The sequence below is a fragment of the Zalophus californianus genome, chromosome 2, assembly GCF_009762305.2.
Source record: "Zalophus californianus isolate mZalCal1 chromosome 2, mZalCal1.pri.v2, whole genome shotgun sequence".
Classification (NCBI taxonomy): Eukaryota; Metazoa; Chordata; class Mammalia; order Carnivora; family Otariidae; genus Zalophus; species Zalophus californianus.
In genome coordinates this window covers 4871782-4890760 of record NC_045596.1, presented here as the reverse complement: position 1 = coordinate 4890760, position 18979 = coordinate 4871782, and the positions used below count along the sequence as shown (strand labels likewise).

At 53.1% G+C, this 18979-nt stretch overlaps 1 protein-coding gene across 10 annotated transcripts in view; it reads right to left on the bottom strand.

Moving 5' to 3' along the window:
• LOC113924622 (janus kinase and microtubule-interacting protein 1) overlaps positions 1–18979 on the bottom strand; it is a 251395-nt gene that overhangs the window by 207284 nt on the left and 25132 nt on the right. The window lies entirely within an intron of this gene.

Here is an 18979-nt window from a genome sequence, read left to right as displayed (position 1 = left end):
AAACCTCATGATCATCTCAATAGATGCGAAAAGGCACGTGATGAAATCTATCACCCTGTCATGATAAAAACACTCAACTAACTAGGAACAGAAGGAAACTTCCTCAACCCAATAAAGGACATCTACAGAATGCCCACACCCAACATTTTATTCAATGGTGAAAGACTGAAAGCTTTCCCTCTACACACAGGAGCTAGGTGAGGATGTCTATTCTTACCACTTCTATTCAACATTGTACTACAGGTTTATCCAGAGATATTAGGCAAGAAAAAAAATGGTAAAAGGCATCCAGATTATAAAGGAAGAAGTAAAACTATCTCTATCTGCAAATGACAGGATTTTGTGTATAGAAAACCCTAAGGAACGTACAAAAAAAAAAAAATGAAACTAGTAGACTAGATGAATTCAGCAAGGTGGCAGGATACGAGATTAGCATACAAAAATTAATTGTATTTCTACAGAGTGCAATCAACGATTAAAAACAAAATTGAGAAAATGCCCAGATATAGTCCAGACGACACTGAGCTAGAGCGGGACACAGACACTGGTATATTTCCAAAGCAACCAAGGGGATTCCAACATGCAGCCTGTGCCAGGGTCGAGAACATCTGCTCTGAACAGTCAGCAGAGATGGCAGCTTCTCCAGTGTTTCCTCCCACGTTACCCTGCCTGCCTGAAAGACACAGGCTGTCCCAGGTTGTGCTTCCTTCCAGATACAACCCTGCAATTCACTTAGGGAAGTCAGCCGAGCTGAACTCATCCTCAACTATGATAAGACATACCAAAGACTTACTAAAGAAAGACTTACCAAAGAAAGGTGTGCACTAACTGTTGTTCTTCATTTGTTTTTATTTTTTTTGGCAGCATAGTTTATGTTTATTTTTTTAGTATGTTCAGTTGTTTTTAAGCATCACCTTACACAGAAGGCCTAAAAGGACACATAAGGTGTTATCTCAAAAACACATCTTCAGATAAATTAGGTTGAGTTTGCAAAACCAGGAATCAGAAAACTCTTAGCTTTGGACTTCTCATATCTGTCCCAACACCCAGTGAGATGGGAATTATTATGGTCCCCAGTTCAAAGGCTAAGAAACTGGAATCTGAGGCTCAGAGAGGTTAAGTGACTTGAGCAAGGTCACACAGCTTCACTCCACTAACCCAAATGCCCCCTGTGCACATGAAAGCCCAATGAGCATGAAGGAAATGAGCTTCAATTACTAGGTACCCTTCTCCCTGGAGCCAACTTTAATTAGCAAGTTCAGTTAATGAAGACACTGGGCACTCTCACCCCCAGGTCAGACACCGCCTTCTCTGCAGGGCGGGGAATTACATCACACTGGGCGCACCACAGGCATCATCTCCTTTACCTTCCACTTCCCCGACAGTGAGCTGAGGACACAGCCCCGGGTCACACAGCCCCTATGTAATGGAGCAGAACTGGAACACGGGTCTGGGTTCTTCCCAATGCACACTTGAGCTGACGAGCGGAAATGACACGAGAAACTTCTCTGCCTCATTCAAGTTCATGGCATGAGAAGTCTGAAAGGACCAACTCTTAAAACTCAGTCACGTAAGGGGCCCCTAAGTCATTTAAGGGGGCTCACAAAAAGTTGCTTATTTTAAAAAGGGCACCTCAGTAAGTAACCGGCGGTCCACAGACAGTATGTTCAGGCAGTGCCTGGTGAGTTAAGAGCCGAGGAAGGCTGGCTCTGAAAGACCGCCTGGTCTGTGCCCCAGGCCTTGCTCTCCCTGTTATCCACGGGGGTCTCCTAGGGTACCCCATCATGCCACTCCTCTGCCTAGATGGCTTCAGGTGGTCCCCCCAGCTTGGGGTCCAACCCAAGCCCACTAGCCAGACCAACAGGGCTCTATCCACCTGCATCTGCTTCCTCTGAAGCCTCCCCATGCCACCCCCTACTCAGCCCTCCAAACGCTCACTCTCCTTACTCCCAGGCGTGGGTTCTGCCCCCATGCCTCCCTCTGCCGGAGGGCCTGGGCGCCCTATGGATACTCTCCTTGGCTCACAAGCCTCCCCCAGAAGCTTCTGTAATCTGCATCAGTCAGGGCCTCCCTGACTCCCGTGCTCCCCTCTGACTTGGCCACCCTGGCCACCCTGCCCTGGCATCACCTTCTGACTTGTTCCCATCCAATCACTCATTCATTTCACCCAAACATTCGTTCATTCAAGGATTCGTCACACCTCCGCTCTGCACTGGGAACACCACACAGCCAGAAGTCCCTGCCCGCCCAGAGCTGACCTTCTCTGAACATTCACTCCTTCGGAACAAGGACCCGATCTAGTCAACTTTGTGCTCCGGGACCTGCCCCAGAGCCTGGTACTGAGAAGAAGCCCAGACAATAGTGAGTGACCAAATGAAAATTAGGCATGCTTTCCATTGCATGACAGCTTTCTGGAAAAGCTGTAGGTTGGGTGACACGTACACTGCTAAATAAACACTAGAGTACCCCACATTGAACGCCAGCTAGCGCACAACGATTTGATGGCTGTGGTGCATCTATTTCAGACCAAGAGTAGGACAACTGCCTTTCCTGGTGACAGACTCCGTGCAGAAAACTGACTTGCAGTCTCAAATGCTGGCTTGCACCCAGAAGATTTTCCCTGAGCAGAGGAGTGCTGCCATTTTGCATTTGCTTCTTCTTAAGCAACTGAGGATTTCAAGCCTCAGCTTCTGCACTCTAGGAAATGCATGTGAACGTCCCTTTTCCCCAGGGCCCTTTGCAATAAGCCAGACACAACTTGGACTCCAAATGCTTGCTATGGGCTCAGACTCCATGAAGGGCAAGTCTACCTTTTCAATTTGGCAGAGCTTGTTTCTTCCCTTCTTCCCCCCAGCTCCATTCGTGGGCAGCATTTCCTGGGTGCCAACCGGGTACTGGGACACTGGAGCTGAGAGACTGAGTTCGTAGTCCAGCCCTCCAGGAGCTACGGCAAATGCAGACGTGCATTTCTCATTTATTTTCTGCTTGGTCACTGCTGCTCTCCCACGCCGACCCACGCGGCCCCATCACACACTCCAAATAAAAAGTCCAGGACGCTGGGACTTTATCTGTTGACTTTCTAGAGCATCCATCCTCAGGCCTGGTTTCTAATAAGCACTCATTCTTCTTTACTGAAACTCCATGCACAGACATGTGGAAGGAGACAGGGGAGTTCTCAGCCAGGGCCTGGGGCCGGATGAGTGGACAGGGGGAGAAGGCAGGAAGACATCATGGGATGCTTTTAGGTTTGCAGGAGGCAGGGAGAGTTCCAAGAGGCTACAGAGCTGGCCTCTGCAGAACACACACCCAGGAAACAGGGGGCTGGTGGCTTGCACCCTGGTGGGACTTCATCCAAGGTACTGGGGCTGGAGGGCTGGTCAGGCCTGATGGCCCGAGGCTCAGATGGGAAGACAGAGTTTCAGTGAAATCAGGCGTCGGGGCCCAAGGCTGCCCTGGTAAGAAGTACAGAGTCCAGGACCGACGCTAAATCACAGCGTGTCCCACACGTGCCCAAGATCTGTCTTCCAAAGATTAGGCAAAAAAAATTACCTAACTTAAATTCAATATTTAGATCTGCTCACAAAGTCCAAGTCATATCATTCTACCTGTGGGGTCTTTTTCTCCCAACCAGGCTGTAAGCTCTGTGAGACCGGGGCCACGGCCCACACTTCTTGCCTCCCCACCAGCACAGAGCAGGCCCTCATCTGCCACCGGTTTGGAGAAAACAAGGCCAAACCCTTCTTACCTGGGCTCAAAAGCTGGCCTCAGGACTGCGTCCAGGATCTGCAGCACAGCCCCAGCTGAGTCTCCCCACCAGCGCCCGGTCCTCCCCACAGAAATCCGTCCCCCGCACTCCCTGCCGGGGCCTCTGGCCTGCCCTCCTCTGCACCTCTGCTCCTTCCCTCCCCCTGCCTGCCCGCAGCACCGCCCCTCTTCCCAAGTCTCTACCCCGCCTAAACCCCAAATCCTCCAAGGCCAGTGTCACGTTCATTCTTTCCACAAACATGCTCAACGTTCGTGAGCACCTGCTGTATGCCCAGCTGTGGGAGGAAAGGGGAAGGAGACAGGTCCTGTCTCTCCAGCACAGAACATTCTACCAGGTCAGAGAGACAGAGGAATGGGCAGCTCCTAGGGCAGGCCCTGGGCTCTGAGCTCTGTGCGTTTTAGCTCAGGGACTTTCATAAGGCTTTGAAATAGATGCTGTCATTCTCCCCATTCCACTTTCATTTCAGAGAAGTAGACAAGGGGACCCCCCCCAAAACTAAGTGACCCACCCAAGATCATGGACTGGGAAGTGGCACCCACTGCTCAGAGTTCTATCCACCCGAACCCTGCCTATTGTGCGGTGAACTTCAAGGTCAGTGTCTGCAGCTCATCCACGTCTGTGTCCCCAGGGCCCTACCCAGGGCCCTGACGCAGCAGGGACACAACGCTGCTTGCTGAACAGAGTGGTTTCTGCCTCCAGGAATAGACACATGCTTCTGCTCCCAGCATTGATGCAGCGTTCCCGGCCTTGGGCGGCCTCCCCGATCGTGATGAATAGCCCGAGGCCCTGGCAGCGCCTGCATCAGCATCTGTCTGGCTTCCTCCCTGAAACCCAACAGACTCCATCTGGGCCCCAGAAAATTGCTTTGATGCTGCTGGTGGGAAGCAAAATCTTTAAAAAGCACCTTTGCAAGCACAGGCTTCTAAAATCCGCTTCCTAGACCAGCACGGGGAGAAGAGAACACGCAGGACACATCTACACCTGGGCCTAGGCTCCTCCTCCCCAGCAAGACACTCGTGGACAAAAGACGCCGTTCTGTGCTGGAGGAGGTCAGCCTTTAGGGACCTCGGTCGGGGCGACGACCATCCTTAACGTGGGAGTCTTAAACAACATTCCTAACTCCTAGTGTTATCCTGAGAAGTAAGCGAGAGATGACAGAAGAACAGTTCGCCCAGTACTAGGCACAGGATACACGCTCACTAAACATTAGCTCGGGTCAGTAGGATTACTTAACTTGGTCACCACTGTGGTCCACACCACTGTGCCTGATGCCCTGTAACCACTGAGGGAGGGAGGGTGGGGGAGAGGGAGGGAGGAAAGGGCCGCGAATCACCCGGGAACACAACAGCCTAGCCAACAGTCCCTAAATGGGAGCCAAAAAGCCCAGGGTGTTCGAATTCTGGCCACAGCGCCCCACTGCGGCGGCACTGGTGCACTGCAGCCCCGGATCCAGGCGCCCCCCCCCCCCCGGAGCACGGCCGCCCACCTGCCACAGAACCGAGAGAAGACCTGGCCCGGGGAAGAACTGGCCTCGGCCCTCACAGCCCCGGCAGTCTCTAAAAGAGAAAATGGGACATTTGAAGCTAATACCTAGGGAGGGTGTGGATGACTCTTTAACCCCTAAACGTAAGCTCCAGTTCTTGAAACTTAGAAAAGTCCCCTCCTTGAGAACCTCCTCACAGAAGCGGGCATTCCTTAGCAATTCCAGCAGACCCACGCCACCTGCCCGCCCCGCACGGCCACCGCGGCCACCTCCCTTGACAACCGAGCGGCCAAGGTTTTCTTGACAATTACTCACTTTTAAAAAACATACGTACACTTTCAGCCTTATCCTAAGCAATAGCATCCACACACCAAAAAAACAGGTTTCAGGTGTGAGTTGTATTTTCTCCAATTCACACTGAGATAAGTACTATTAAAATTAACCCGTCTGTCCACGTGCCACCCAAAACCTTGTCCTGTACCAACAGGGCCACATACCCCATGGAGGAATGACCACTCCCTGAGGCCCCTTCCAGCTCAGGAAGTCTGGATTCCTCATCGGACCAGAGTCTAGCCTGAGGCCTGCATACAGCAGGGGCTTACTGTCGGCTGAGGAACAGTGACGATTCAAGGCCCAGTTTTCCATCTCCGGCTGCGCGAGACCCACCGCCCCTGGCAGGAGGCAGCCAGCTTCTGTTGTGCCGGGCTGATAAATACCACGTTTGGACACGGCTCTAGAGGCCGAGGGGGAGGCAGAGCGAACAGGACACCAGGCCAATGCAGAAGAGAAGCGGAGGGATGAATTCACAGGGACTATATTCTGGGGAGCCGCATCTCAGCCCGCTAAGTTATTTTAATAACTTTGTCGCTTTCACATCAAACTTCGTGCAAGAAAAACCTTCAGAGATGTCGCATCTGCCTTCCCAGAAGGGATTCACCACAAAGCGTGTAAAGAAGGACTGGGCGCCTTCCAAGTCCCAGTTTCAAGACAGACTAAATAATTGAAGGGGAGGCCTTCTGTGCCCTTAGCAATTAGGCAAGGAATTTGTCAGATGGTTACGGTCCTTTAAAAAGATAGGAAATGAGTGGGGGTGCATTTCAGCCTAGAAAGAGGCACTACTGAAGACGTAGACACGAGGAAATTTAGGGAGACTTTCAAGAGCCCTCCGATGCTGGGCCCACCTCTGCAGCCCACAGCCACCCTCCTTGCCATGTACCCCACCCCAACACCCCACACCCAGCCACAACCTAACATCACCCCAAACACACTGCCACACCTGTGCACGCCCTGGCTCATCTGTCGGGACAGCCCTTCCTTCCTTCCTTCTCCACCTGGAAAACTCCTATTCATCCCTCAAAAGCCAAGGGATGACAGCCAAATCCCACCATCACCTCCCACGTGAAGACTCCTGTCATACAGCAGCACAGAGCACGTGGGGGTGGGGGTGGAAGTATATCAGATGAGGCTGAAACGAAGTTCTAAAGGGCTCTCCTTCCTAGTTCAGTGTGTAAAGGAGGTTATGGTTCGTGCCTAGGCAGCAGGATGTCAGGGAGGAGATGCAAACAGAGAAACACGTCCAGACCCGTGTGGTGGGAAGATGTTTCCAGCGGCAGTGTGGGAGTCGGGCTAAGATTGGATTCGTGACACGAGGTCTGTTCTCCAGCATCAAGTCGTATACGCTTGGCTACGCACATCCAGAGCTTCCGTCCCCAGAGCCGCTGCTGCGCCCAAGTTGTGAATGCAGGCGGTGTGCAGAACAAACAGGTCTCCCCTCCCCTCCCCTCCCCCTTCAGCTCTCCCCCTCCCCTCCCCCTGCAGTGCAACATCAGCACTCACCACCCCCACAGCCGCTACCGGCACAGCGCTGTCCACCAGCTCTGGTCATTTACTCCTTACGATAGCCCTAAAAAGTAGGTACTATTATTGTCCCATTTCAGGGATGAGGAAATGGTGTGACAAGGCAAGGAACTCGCTCAAAAATGCCCTGCTAATAAGTGGGAAGTGAACCCAGGCAGTCAGGCTCTGGGGCCAGACATGGTGGTTGGGAGAACCAGAGTGAGACGACCTCACCCTTAAAAACTCAGCCCAAGGATGCCTGTCCAATTTACCCGAAAGAAACCAAGGAGAAGGGAGGCAACTATTTAGCGGCAGGACATTCGTGGATGTGTTGTTTACAATAGGAAGATACAAAACCAACTACGTATTTGCTAAATACCCAACAGCTAAGTGTATTCTAGAACATTCATGGGACACCACGAAGTCATTAACACCAAAGCTCTACGTGTCACTTTCCGGTTTGAGGTCCTCCTGCCCTGGGATCTCCTGGCATGCTCGTGAAAATGCAGATTCCTAAGTTTCACCCTGGACCTGATGAGTGGCAAACCCTGGAAGGAGGGCCCGGCAGTCAGAACGTAAATTTCTTGCACGTGACTACTTCGGCACGGCAGTGTGTGAGAACGGCTGCTGAGGATGCCCATTTATTGCCACAGGAAGGAGTGAGCTCCATGAGAAGTTTTGTTCACTGTGGGGTCCTCAGTGCCTAGAACAGTGCCTGGCACAGAGTAGGTGCTCAAGAAATATTCTGTGCCTGAACGAACCCCTTGATCAGCAAACTTTTGAAATGAATCTGTTTAGTGTGTTTATGTTGCTGAGCGTTCCATGTTCTTTGGGGGAGCAGGGACCATGAGCATCTCTTCATCCCCCTGTGCCCACACAAAGCCAGCCCTGAGATGTGGTCTGCCAGCAAGTGAACAAGGGAGCGGTGCACGCTTATGCCCTTTTTAACATTTCTGAAATTAGAATGTGTCTTACAGCCTAACTCTGTCAGTGTTGCTTTCTGCCCCTTTCTTTAGCAGTACAAAAATGATGATGCATCTCTCAATTGATGGCATCTTAGATTTAATAGAAGATGGTAACTAATGGAGTCCATGATTCTGATTTAAAAAATTAAAATCAAATGCCAACACAGCTAACAGATTGCTGTGCACTCCCTTTCTTACGATTTGCAAAAATTAATCCAATGCCATCTGTTCTAAGCTTTTGGCTTCAGCCCCCAGTAGTTCTGGCCATCCAGCTCTTAGCTCCTGAGATATAAATTCAAGACCGGATGCAAATGGCAGGTGGCACCTGTCTTCACCTGGATGCTCCTGACAGCATCAGCTGGAGGGTTTTTCAACATCTTCCTTGGTGGCGCAGGATGTGCCAGAGGCTGGTGCTAGTTGGTTACTCCACTGGCCTTGGATGTTCAGCCAGGCGTGTGGTCTGTCCCCGACAGCTGTCAGTCCTGCTGTGACTTCCTGGCACTCGGAGAACTCGGACCTACCGGCTGACACTCCACAGCCCCCCATTTCCTGTAACTGGTCCCATGGCTAGTAAGAGAGTCGAGTGCCCTGCGCAAGTCATTCTCATCTGCAAAAGAGGAGCTGGGGATGGGAATCTGGCCCATTACCCAGGGTTGTTCTGAGAACCAAGTGAGATTCACTTGAAAATTCCCTAAAAAGCAGCAAGTTTTCTGTACAAGGTAATGAGTGACATTTAGGAAGAGACAATGCATAGATACAGCAGTCTTCAGACTCTCAGACACACCACCCAAGCCCTCTGAGCCTTGGCCTCCTTGTGTTTACACTGGATCTAACTGGGTACGTCTTCACATTCGCCGTGCAGGAGACCCAGCTCTCTGCAAAGCACGGGCCAGAGCCTTGCAGGGGGTGGGGGGCTATTCCCAGTGAAGTCCTCATAATAGCCCTAGGCTGGCTCAGCTTGGTTTCATGGGTCATTTTAGTCCCCCAGACAACAAAGTGAACCAAGCTTGTACAACTGCAGAAGAGTTCTCTGGGCAGTCGTCCCCAGGCTGCAGCCTTAGAGAACAGTGCAACAAGGGGGGACCCCAGCTGTGGGCTGGCTCCGTCGCCCTGGGCCAGGTCACTCCTGCCCGCTCTGTCTCTGTCCCCCGACTGGAAAGCAAGAACAGGCTACCTCACAGGGATGCTACCTAAGAATGGGCTACCTCACCAGGACACTCGCAGGACTGCCGACAGACCGTGTCCCACAAACAGTAGGTGCTCCAGGCGTCCCAGCGGCTCCCCTGCATGTTCCAGCTTCCCACCAGTGCCCACAACGCAAGCACAAAGCACTGAAGGCCAAGAACCTTCCAGTACAGGGATAGCAGTGGGCTGGTGGTGTCCGCCTGCCCACCTGTCCCCAGGTAGGGATCTCGGAGATGCTGCAGATGAGCACAAGGCCATGAAGGTTCACAGTGGGGAAGAAAGGCACCAGAGACTGTGGCTTTGGAAGCCCCTGGTGAATTCATCTGGTTACCCTGATGCAGGGCCCCGAGGGGGAGGTGGTGAGCAAATGTCTGTAGGTTAAATACAGATTGGGGGTTTGGGGCCATGGGTGGGCTATGACCAATGGAAAGCAGGAATGAGAACATTCTAGAAAGGCTGGAGTGGAAGGGTGATCACCCCAACAGGGCCTTCCGGGCTCCCTGCCCCCAGGCAGCCGCGGTCATACTCTTACAGGAAGTCCATGTTTTTAGCTTGAAATGAAATCTGGTTTGAAAATTCCAAGCTGGAAGCGTGTGCCTCTCTCCATAGGGCGAAAAACTAGGCTGCTCAAAAGATCAGTGAGACAGAAGAGAAAGTCCAAAACCAGGTCCAAGGGTGGACAGGAATTTAACACACACCAGCGGGGAGAGATACCAGCTGGTCCACAACCACTGGGTGAAGGACTAGCTGTTTGGGAGCCAAAAGAACTGGATATCCACTTAGATCCCTACAGCGAAAGAACTTACAGGTGGACTGCAAACTGAAATAAACACAAAGAAACCACAAAACAAAGAAATCTCCGAAACACAAATAGGAAAGGAGGCAAAAAAAGTATAAGCGGCCACAGAAGGCACAAATGTTGAAGCTCTGCGTAGGGAAAGCATCGTGGCAAGAGCGTCAGACCACAGGCTGGGAGAAAATACTTGTCCCGTATCACAGACCACAGGCTAATATCCTTAATGGACTAAGAGTCTTTACAAATCAAAGTTGTTTTAAGCAACATGCCAATAGAAAAATTAGTATGAATAATGAAGTAATTCCCCAAAGAAGAGGAAGCACGGGGCCAGGGCTCACACAGTAAGATGCTCAGCCTCATCGGTAACCAACGGAATGAGGACCAGAAGGAGAATCCTCACTTATCCCACTAGCAGAGATGTTCCATATTCATGGTTGGCAAGGTTCTGGGAAACTGCTATTCTCATTCACTCTCGGTGGGTACAAATTGGCACAACTTTTTCTGGAGTGCTCTTTGACAATTTCTGTGAAAAATTTAAATATGGATCACTTTGGCCCACTAGCTTCACTTCTAGAATCTACCCTAAGGGAATGATCAGACAAGGGCATAGTCCAGAATAACGGGAATGGTACAGAACTGGTTAAATCAAGCATGGGATGCCCACACCGTGGAGGCCGTGGGAAGATCTCGGCCACACCTGCCGCATGGGAAAAGCCAGTCACAAGCAGCGAGATCCCCTTTCTCAGGAAAAAACCCATGCGGATACAGATACCTGTGACATCACAGCCCTCACAAACAGGGTGAACCCAGAAAGCTATTTCCATATGGAGGCAGGGGCAAGAGGCTTGGAATTCCTGGAAAAAGAAGGTGGCCTGCTCCCACCAAGGGCAGGGGAGACGGGAGAGGGTAGTTTTTGGGCCAAGAAAACAGAGGAAGAAATGAAGATGGGGAGAGGTGTAAGGCACACATCTGTTTGGAAATACACTGATGGGATCTTCAGGGTCCCTCAAAGCAATGGATAGTGGCTTGATGCCAAAAAAACCCCAAAAAACAAACAAAAAACCAATTGTTTTCTTTCCTACATACCAGCAATAAGCAACCCATGCATAAAACTGGAAGGTGATTCCATTTATAACCAAATCAAAAGAAGCTATGAAAAATAGCACAGAATGTTCAGGAGAGAGAGGAAAATGGCATTTCTTTATTAAGGATGCAGAAGAAAACTAAACAGAGCTAAAACCCCCAAATCAACACCCCCTTCTTCTCCTGGGCCCTGGACCCCCCCCTCCTTCCCACCTTTCCCCAAACCTCCCCATTCTGTCCTCTCTCCAGGAGCGCCTCACCATCAGCTTATCATCCTCAGGTCCCTCCCATTAAAACAAAACAGAGCCTCCCCTGCCCCCGTGCCCAATCCCCCCAACCTCTGGCTCTCTCTGCTCGTCCACATTCATCGAGGCTGTCTCCATCTGTTGTCTGCATGGCCCCCTCACCTCCCTGCAGTACGGCTTTAGCCCATGCAGCTATGCTGGCCTCCACTCCCCTCCCCTGGCCTCCCCCGGCCTCCAATTACCTTCCCTGCACTCTTCAGACTTTCATTAACCTCCACTGACCTCCTCCTCCCCGGCTCTGATCTCCACTAGCCGCATGCATCTCCCCTGACCTCCACTGGCCTTTACTCACCTCCCTTGACCTCCATGTTGCCAGATTGAGCCTGCATTTTGTAATCTAACTTATTTGACCGTTAAGTGGACTTGGACACCCCTGACCCCAGCCTTCCCGCCCAGACACACTCTTCCCTGATGATTATTGTCATATTTCGTCCATGACGTCGTGTTCCTAGCTGCTCAGGATCACTGAACGCTCACGATGTGTAGGTACCACGCTAGAGCATCCCAGCCCCACCCTTAGTCAGTGCAACCCCAGCCCATTCTCTTCCCACGATGCAATGCCACTGCAGGGGGTTGGTGGGAGGGCTCTGTGGAAATGGAAGTCATCACAGATGAGTGAAGCCTCTACTGGAGGCAGATGGAGCCTCCCCAAGGTTAGAATCTGGGCCTTGTACTTACTCTCTCCAGTGACTGAACACAGTTCCATTACTGTTGAATGCACAAAGGCAAGGGCTTTTAGCAACAGAACACGAAGGCCCAGTTTCCATTAAAAAGCTCCCCCTGGCTACCCAGTGGAGTAGCTTTGAGGGGTAAGAGTGGAAGCAGGGAGGCCTGTGAGGGCATTATGCCATCCAGGCAAGAGGGCGCACCCCCAGACTGGCTGGCTGACAATGCAGGGTCCTGGGAAGGAAAGGCGTGGGCCCTGGTAAGACAGCATCATTGCCATCAAACACTGAGGTCCTCTGTCATGTATACCCCCAACACCCCTCAGACCTCACATCCTCACTTCCTTGGTCACTGGTCCCAGCCACAGTGGCCTCCTGCTGCTCCTCAACCCACGAGGCATGCTCCCACCACAGGGCCTTTGCACTTGCTACTTCTCTCCCGGGACCATCCTTCCCCCAAATGCTTGCATGACTTCCTCCCTCACTCCCTTCAGGCCTCTCCAGACCTCCCTTCACACAGTTCTAGATCTCAGCACACCTCCCATGTCATACATCTGTCTATGCGTGTTCTCCTCCGCCCCCACTAGCAGATAAGCTCTTGGAGGGCAGGGGCATGGTTTGTCATGTTCACCACTGTGCCCCCAGTGCCTAGCACAGTGCATAGCACATAGTAGGTGCTCTGGGTCACTGTTAGCACTTACTGGGTCGGACTCGTTCACATTCCACATGCCTAGGGGGCATCTGCTCCTAGCACCCCATGTGTGGGTGGGTCTCTCCCAGCCTCTGTGAAGACATCAGTCCGGTGGGGAAGATCTCCAGGGAGACAGAGGACGTAAGAGCTCTGACAGGGAACCCCACAGTCCTGTGGGGGCCTGGGGTTCAGGGACGGTCCCAGAGAAAGTAGCCCTGAGCTGCCTGAGAATCAGCACCCACAAGAGCCAGGTGGGACAGGGGCCAGGACATGGGAGAGGAGGGGCTTCAACCAGAGTGCAGGGTTAGGGCCCAGAGGAGTAGGAAAAGGCCGCTCTTTGGAGGAACCACGTGTATTTTTCCGGATTTCTCCAGCCATTCGGTGGGAGGGCACTCACCGGCCCCCTCCTCCGTGCGCGGCCCTGTGGACCCTGGGAAGCCAGTGTCCAGACCAGCACACGCCACCCTCGAGGGGCAGAAGCGGACACTAGTCAAACATACCGACGACTGAGCAGATGACTGACCCCAGACAGGTGCTCCCAAAGAAAGGAAACTGGCCGATGGGAGGGTCAAACTGTCCCAGACATGGAGGTCCCCAGACTTTTTCTTTTTAAGATGTACTTATTTATTTGAGAGAGAGAGCACACGGCGGTGGGGGAGGGCAGAGGGAGAAAGAGAGAGAGAGACTCCTCAAGCAGACTCCCCACTGAGCACAGAGCCCAAGGTGGGGCTCAGTCCCAGGACGCTGAGATCATGACCTGAGCCCAAATCAAGAGTCGGCCATGCAACTACCTGAGCCAGCCAGGCGCCCCTCCGCAAAGACTGTGAGCAAGAAGCGATGCCGAGTAGACTTCTGAAGGAGGAGAAGGGGCTGACCCAGTGAAAAGGAACGGAACATTGCAGGCAGGGGAACTGGTGCCCCAGGGGAGAGCAAGGAGCCCAGGTGGTGGGGAGACGATCAGGAAGGATCACTGGGAAGACGGGACACAGGGGCCCAGGGAATGGGCCGTGTTGGAGCGCCCCTCGTGTCATGTTTGCACAGTGGGCTATGTGGTGCCTCGCTGATACAGCGGAGGGTTTGCATGGGCAGATTGCACATGCAGGCTGGGCCACATCTGGGATGGAGCAGGCTGGAACCGTGTGGGACGCTGAGAGCTCAGTGGGAACAGGGGCGAGGTCAAGAGGGGGCTTGTGAGGGACACTCCTGAACTCGGACCTTGTCTTACTGGAGGACGGTGGGAACCAGTGCCGGCCGCCGGTCTGACAAGTGACGTGACTCAGCTGCAGGAAGGCCCGCCAAGGCGGTAGCCAGGCCAGGCCACCAGGGCCAGGACACAGCCCAGCATCACAGCCGAGCCTGCTCCTACACTGTCAGGTCAGCCAGGGCCTGGGAAATGGTGCGTCCATGTGAGCCTGACCCTGGCCTCTCCGGGTGAGGCCCCCAGGGAGCCGAGCGGCAGGAGTAGGTGAAAACAGACATCTTCGCTCGTCTCCACAATCCAGATGAGGTTTTACATTTAAGTCCCAGAATGCAGCTGTGCTTACACTTCACGGAATGGGCTGACTTGCACGAGGCAGTCACGGCACTGGGAAAGTACCACCTCGTCCCATCCATCCGCTCTTCCATGGCCACGGCCCCCTGCTAGGGATGCAGCATGACCATGTCATCCGCACCCCCATCGTAAAGGGGAGGAAACTGGCTCAGAGGGGCTGAGTGACTTGCCCAAGGTCACCCAGCCAGAAGCGAGGTGTGGGACCCGAGTGTGTCTGATTCCATAACCTGCATCCCCCAACCGTCAGCACCACTCACGACCCGACAGGCCAGCAGACGCAGGCAGGGAGGAGTTTAAGGAGGGGGTCCGGGACAGCGCGAGGGCTGTGGAACAGCCGGGAGAACTGACGGACAGCCGTGCAAAAGCAAGCCCAGGCCTTTTGCTCCTGCAAAGCCGCTCACTGCTGTGCCCTCCCGCCACCAGCAAAGCCGGCTTATCGGTCCCAGCCAGGGCCAGCGGGCTGGCCCGAGAAGCCTCATGGTGACCACGTGAGGCCACGGCCTGGGGCATGAGAGGTGCTGGACCATTCAGCTCTGCTGCCTCCTGATCAAATCCAGCTTCAGGCTCTGCAGGACTTCCAGTGGAAAGAAATGGCCATGCTCCTGAGAGCTGGAGGCCTGGGCTCTGCAGAGTTCAGGGGCCGGAGTCCCCGGGACGCAGACTGCCATTAGCTTCCCATGGCTGCTCTAACGAATAAGCACAGACCTGGGGGCTTAAAACCACAGAAGGTAATTTCTCACGGCTCTGGAGGCCAAAAGCCCAAGTCCAGATCATGGGGCAGAATTCATGCTGTCAGCCGGGCCTCACACCCCCCGAGAGGTTCTAGGGAAGAATCCCTCCTTGCCGCTTCCAGCTTCTGGTGGCTGTGGCATGACCTGGCTTGTGGAGTCCCTACCCCGTTCTCACACGGCCTTCTCTGTGTGTCGCATTTCCTGCCTCACCCTTCTAAGGACAATTGTTAATTGGATTTAGGGCCCACACACATAATGCAGGATAAGTTCCTCCCCTCAAAATTCTTTTAACACCTTTTGCCATGTAATAGTCACGGGTTCCAAGAATTAGGACGTGCCCGTTTCTCTTGGGGGCCACCATTCACCCACGACCAATAAATACCACAGGTGGAAACTAGCCGACAGGAGAGGTCTGCCTATCGGCCACAGGGGGGCGCTACAGGCCCACATCAGAACAGCAGTGCAGCCTGGAGGCTCAAATCTCAGGCTCCTGGCTCACCGCGCTAGCTGTGGGTCTTGGACAGGTTTCACCCCGTGCCTCAGTTTCCTTGTCTGTAATAACAGCCTCTACCACTCAGGGTCTGGCAAACATTGCATGCAACAATCCACGTCCAGCACTCCGAACAGCGCCGGGCGCACAGACGCACTCAAGGACGGCTGTTGTTTTTAGCATTCTCAGAATCCATCTTACTCCAAACTCCTCCTCCTCCCTGGGGCCCCGGGCTCTGCAAAGGGCCACCCTCCAGTCAATCATCTGGGCCCGAGCCCTGCGAGTCCACCTACATGAGCCTACCCCTCCCTTCCTCTTACACCTGACAGGCCCCAAGTCCTGCCAGGATTAGCTCCTTTGTCTCTCTGTCCCCACCGTCCTGTCCTGGCCTGGACCGGCCCAGCTCTCTGTCCCCGCACTCACCTCTCGCCCCCACCTTCCCACCCTCCACCAGCTCCTATCTCGTCAGAGCCGATGGGACTCTGACGGCGGCTAACAGCAGCAGTCTCCCAATTTATAGTTGTTATGACAGGTTAGGAAATGAATACAGGCAGCGTAAAGAAGGGGGAAATACCACCCACAGCATGGGAGAAATGCATGCAATAAAGGGTCTACATCCAGAATAAAGAACTCTTAATTCAACAATGAAAAGACAAACAAGTTCATTCTAAAATCGGCAAAGGAAGACATCCAGATGGCCAACAGACACTTGAAAAGATGCTCAACATCACTCATCATCAGGAAAGTACGAATCCAAACCACAATAAGACATCACCCCACACCCGCCAAAATGGCTAAAACAACAGGTGTTGGCAAGGCTGTGGAGGAAGGGGAACCCTCTTGCACCATTGTTGGGAACGCAAACTGGTGCAGCCACTCTTGGAAACAGTATGGAGCTTCCTCAAGAAGTTAAAAATAGAACTACCCTATGATCCAGCAATCCCACTACTGGGTATTTACCCAAAGAAAACAAAAACACTAATTCATATATGTAAAATCTGGGGTGTCCTTCTCAGCCACTGGCGAATAATAACCGTCATTTATCAGATTCCCCAGACATCAGATTATCAGAATCACATCAGTGGTTCTCAGACTGCATGTATCGGAACCCCGGGGGGTGGCTGAGGAAGCTCACAGAGGCCCAGATCTTGCAGGCTCCAGGCGGTTCTCCCGCCACCTGTGTCTGAGAGCTGCTGCCCATGACCACCCACACTAGCTGGACAGATGCACATACTCATCTTGAGAGGACCTCCTGGGCATCGGGCACTGTGCTACACTATTTCTCAAGCAACTCCTTGGAGCAAATTGTTTATTTTTCCCATCTCACAGAGAAGAAAGAGCTCAAGAGAGGGGAACGAAGCTGCCGAAGGTGCCACGGTCCAGCCAGGAGCAGCAAAAGCAGAGTCTCCATGTAGGTCTCTGACTGCAAAGATGCCTCGCCTGTCACAGGCAAGAAGGGGAGGCTCAGAACAAGGGGCCGCTCCCCAGGGCCTGGGTCTGGTGGCCCGGGGAGCTACGAGGGGCCAGCACTCGATGCGAGGGAGTTTGTCCCAGCCCCACTGCCCACTAGGAACACCAAGAGAATCTATTCTTTGTGCCATTGCCTGGCTCCACCGGGCCAGAACCAGAACTCTCAGTGGGTAGGCCTGACTTAATATGATGCTGTCACCTCCCCAGGCACCTAGGCAACCAGGGTACAAAGAATAACTCTGGAGCAGTGGGTCTCACGTGAGAATCATCTGGAAACTGAGAATTCCCAATGCCTAGGCTCTGCTCAGTCCCACCGACTCAGGACCCCAACGTGCAGACCAGGTCTCGGTGGTTTCTAAGTTGATTCCAATGTGCAGCCAAAGCAGAAAGATCTGGCTCAGGGCCCTGTGTGCTCCAGCGCCGGTCTCTAGCCAGGAGTGCTGGCATCCCCAGCAAGCTGGCTAGAATTGCAAGATTTCGGGTCCCGAGGCCTACTAAACCCCAAACTCTGGGGTGGGACCCAGCAGTCTGCATTCACCAGCGCTCTGTGGGATGCTGATGCCACCGCAAGTGTGAGCACCTCTTGCCGAGAGCCTGGCTACTGGAAGTGGGGCCACAGGCCAGCCATGTCAGCGTCACCAGGCTCTTGTGAAAGGTACAGTCCCAGGCCCCACCCAAACCCACGATCCAGAACCTGCAGTTTAAACAAGGTCCCCAGGGGATTCGTGTACACACACACACACACACACACACACACACACACACACACACACACACACACACACACACTCTGACTGAGAAGCGCCCCTCCTCCCTCCTCTCCCCACCTGCACTCTTAAATTAGAACCCCTCACCTCACCAGGGGTGAGGCCCACGTCCCGTGTAAAGGTGACGCCACATTGCTGGCAGGCCACTGAGCAATAAGACCAGAGTCCCACGAGCCTGGGTCCAAGCTGACTCGGCCACTGAGGACAGGAGTGGGGGCAGCTTAGGGCAGCGGTTCTCAACCGTAATGTGCCTGACAACCAGCCTAGGGGTGCCTCGAATTCTCCTTAACTGGCCTCTCCCCAGCAAGGTGGATCGCATGGGCTGGGGGCCCTGAATGTGCATTTCCACCCAGCGCCCAGGTGACAGAATGCTCAATGCCGAGATCACAGTTGGGTACCCCTGGTTTAGTATTCAAAAGCTAGTCTATCAGGCTTTTAAGCCTCCTCTAGCTGGCACCGCGTGGCCCTGTGACTCAGGCGTCTCACCTGGAAAATGGGCCGTGGTGGTTCTAAATCATAGGTTGTTGTGAGGGAGCAACAGACGTGGAGAGCTAAAGTGATGACTGATAAGAATGCCCACTACGGGCCTGGAATTTCCAGGTTGAGTGCAGCCACCCCTCCCACCACCACCCCTGTGTCCACAGTCACCACCACCATCTCCTCCAACATCTCCATCACCATTACCACCACCATCACCACCACTAGATATTCACAATATAGTCCCAGCAGCAAAGAATGCCAGTTTAGGCAAAAAGGCAGACAAGAAAGGCAGAAAGAAGGACAGAGAGCCAACTGTCACATAACCTGCTTCAATTTGCCTCAGCATTTGTTCAGAACTTAATGTCAAGGGCAGAAGTGCAAAATAGTGACTGGTGTGGGAAGACCAGTGTGCGTGTTCTGAATACCCATGATTCAACCTCAAAAATCACCTAGGCCAGGTGCGCCCTGAGGGCATGACTATGCACCTCTCATCTCCAAACTCTCCAGGGCCTGGCACAGAATCAGGGGAACCAACAATCCCTGATTTCCAAAGCCACCTTCCCACTCCGTTTATGCCTCCATTCAATGGGAAAGTGCTGGATTCCGAAACTGGTGAAGTGGATATTTTCACAAAGCTATGTAGACATTATTGGTATTTACATTAATCAACAACTAACAGAAAAGCAGAATGTCTCTCACTTCTCCATATTTTCC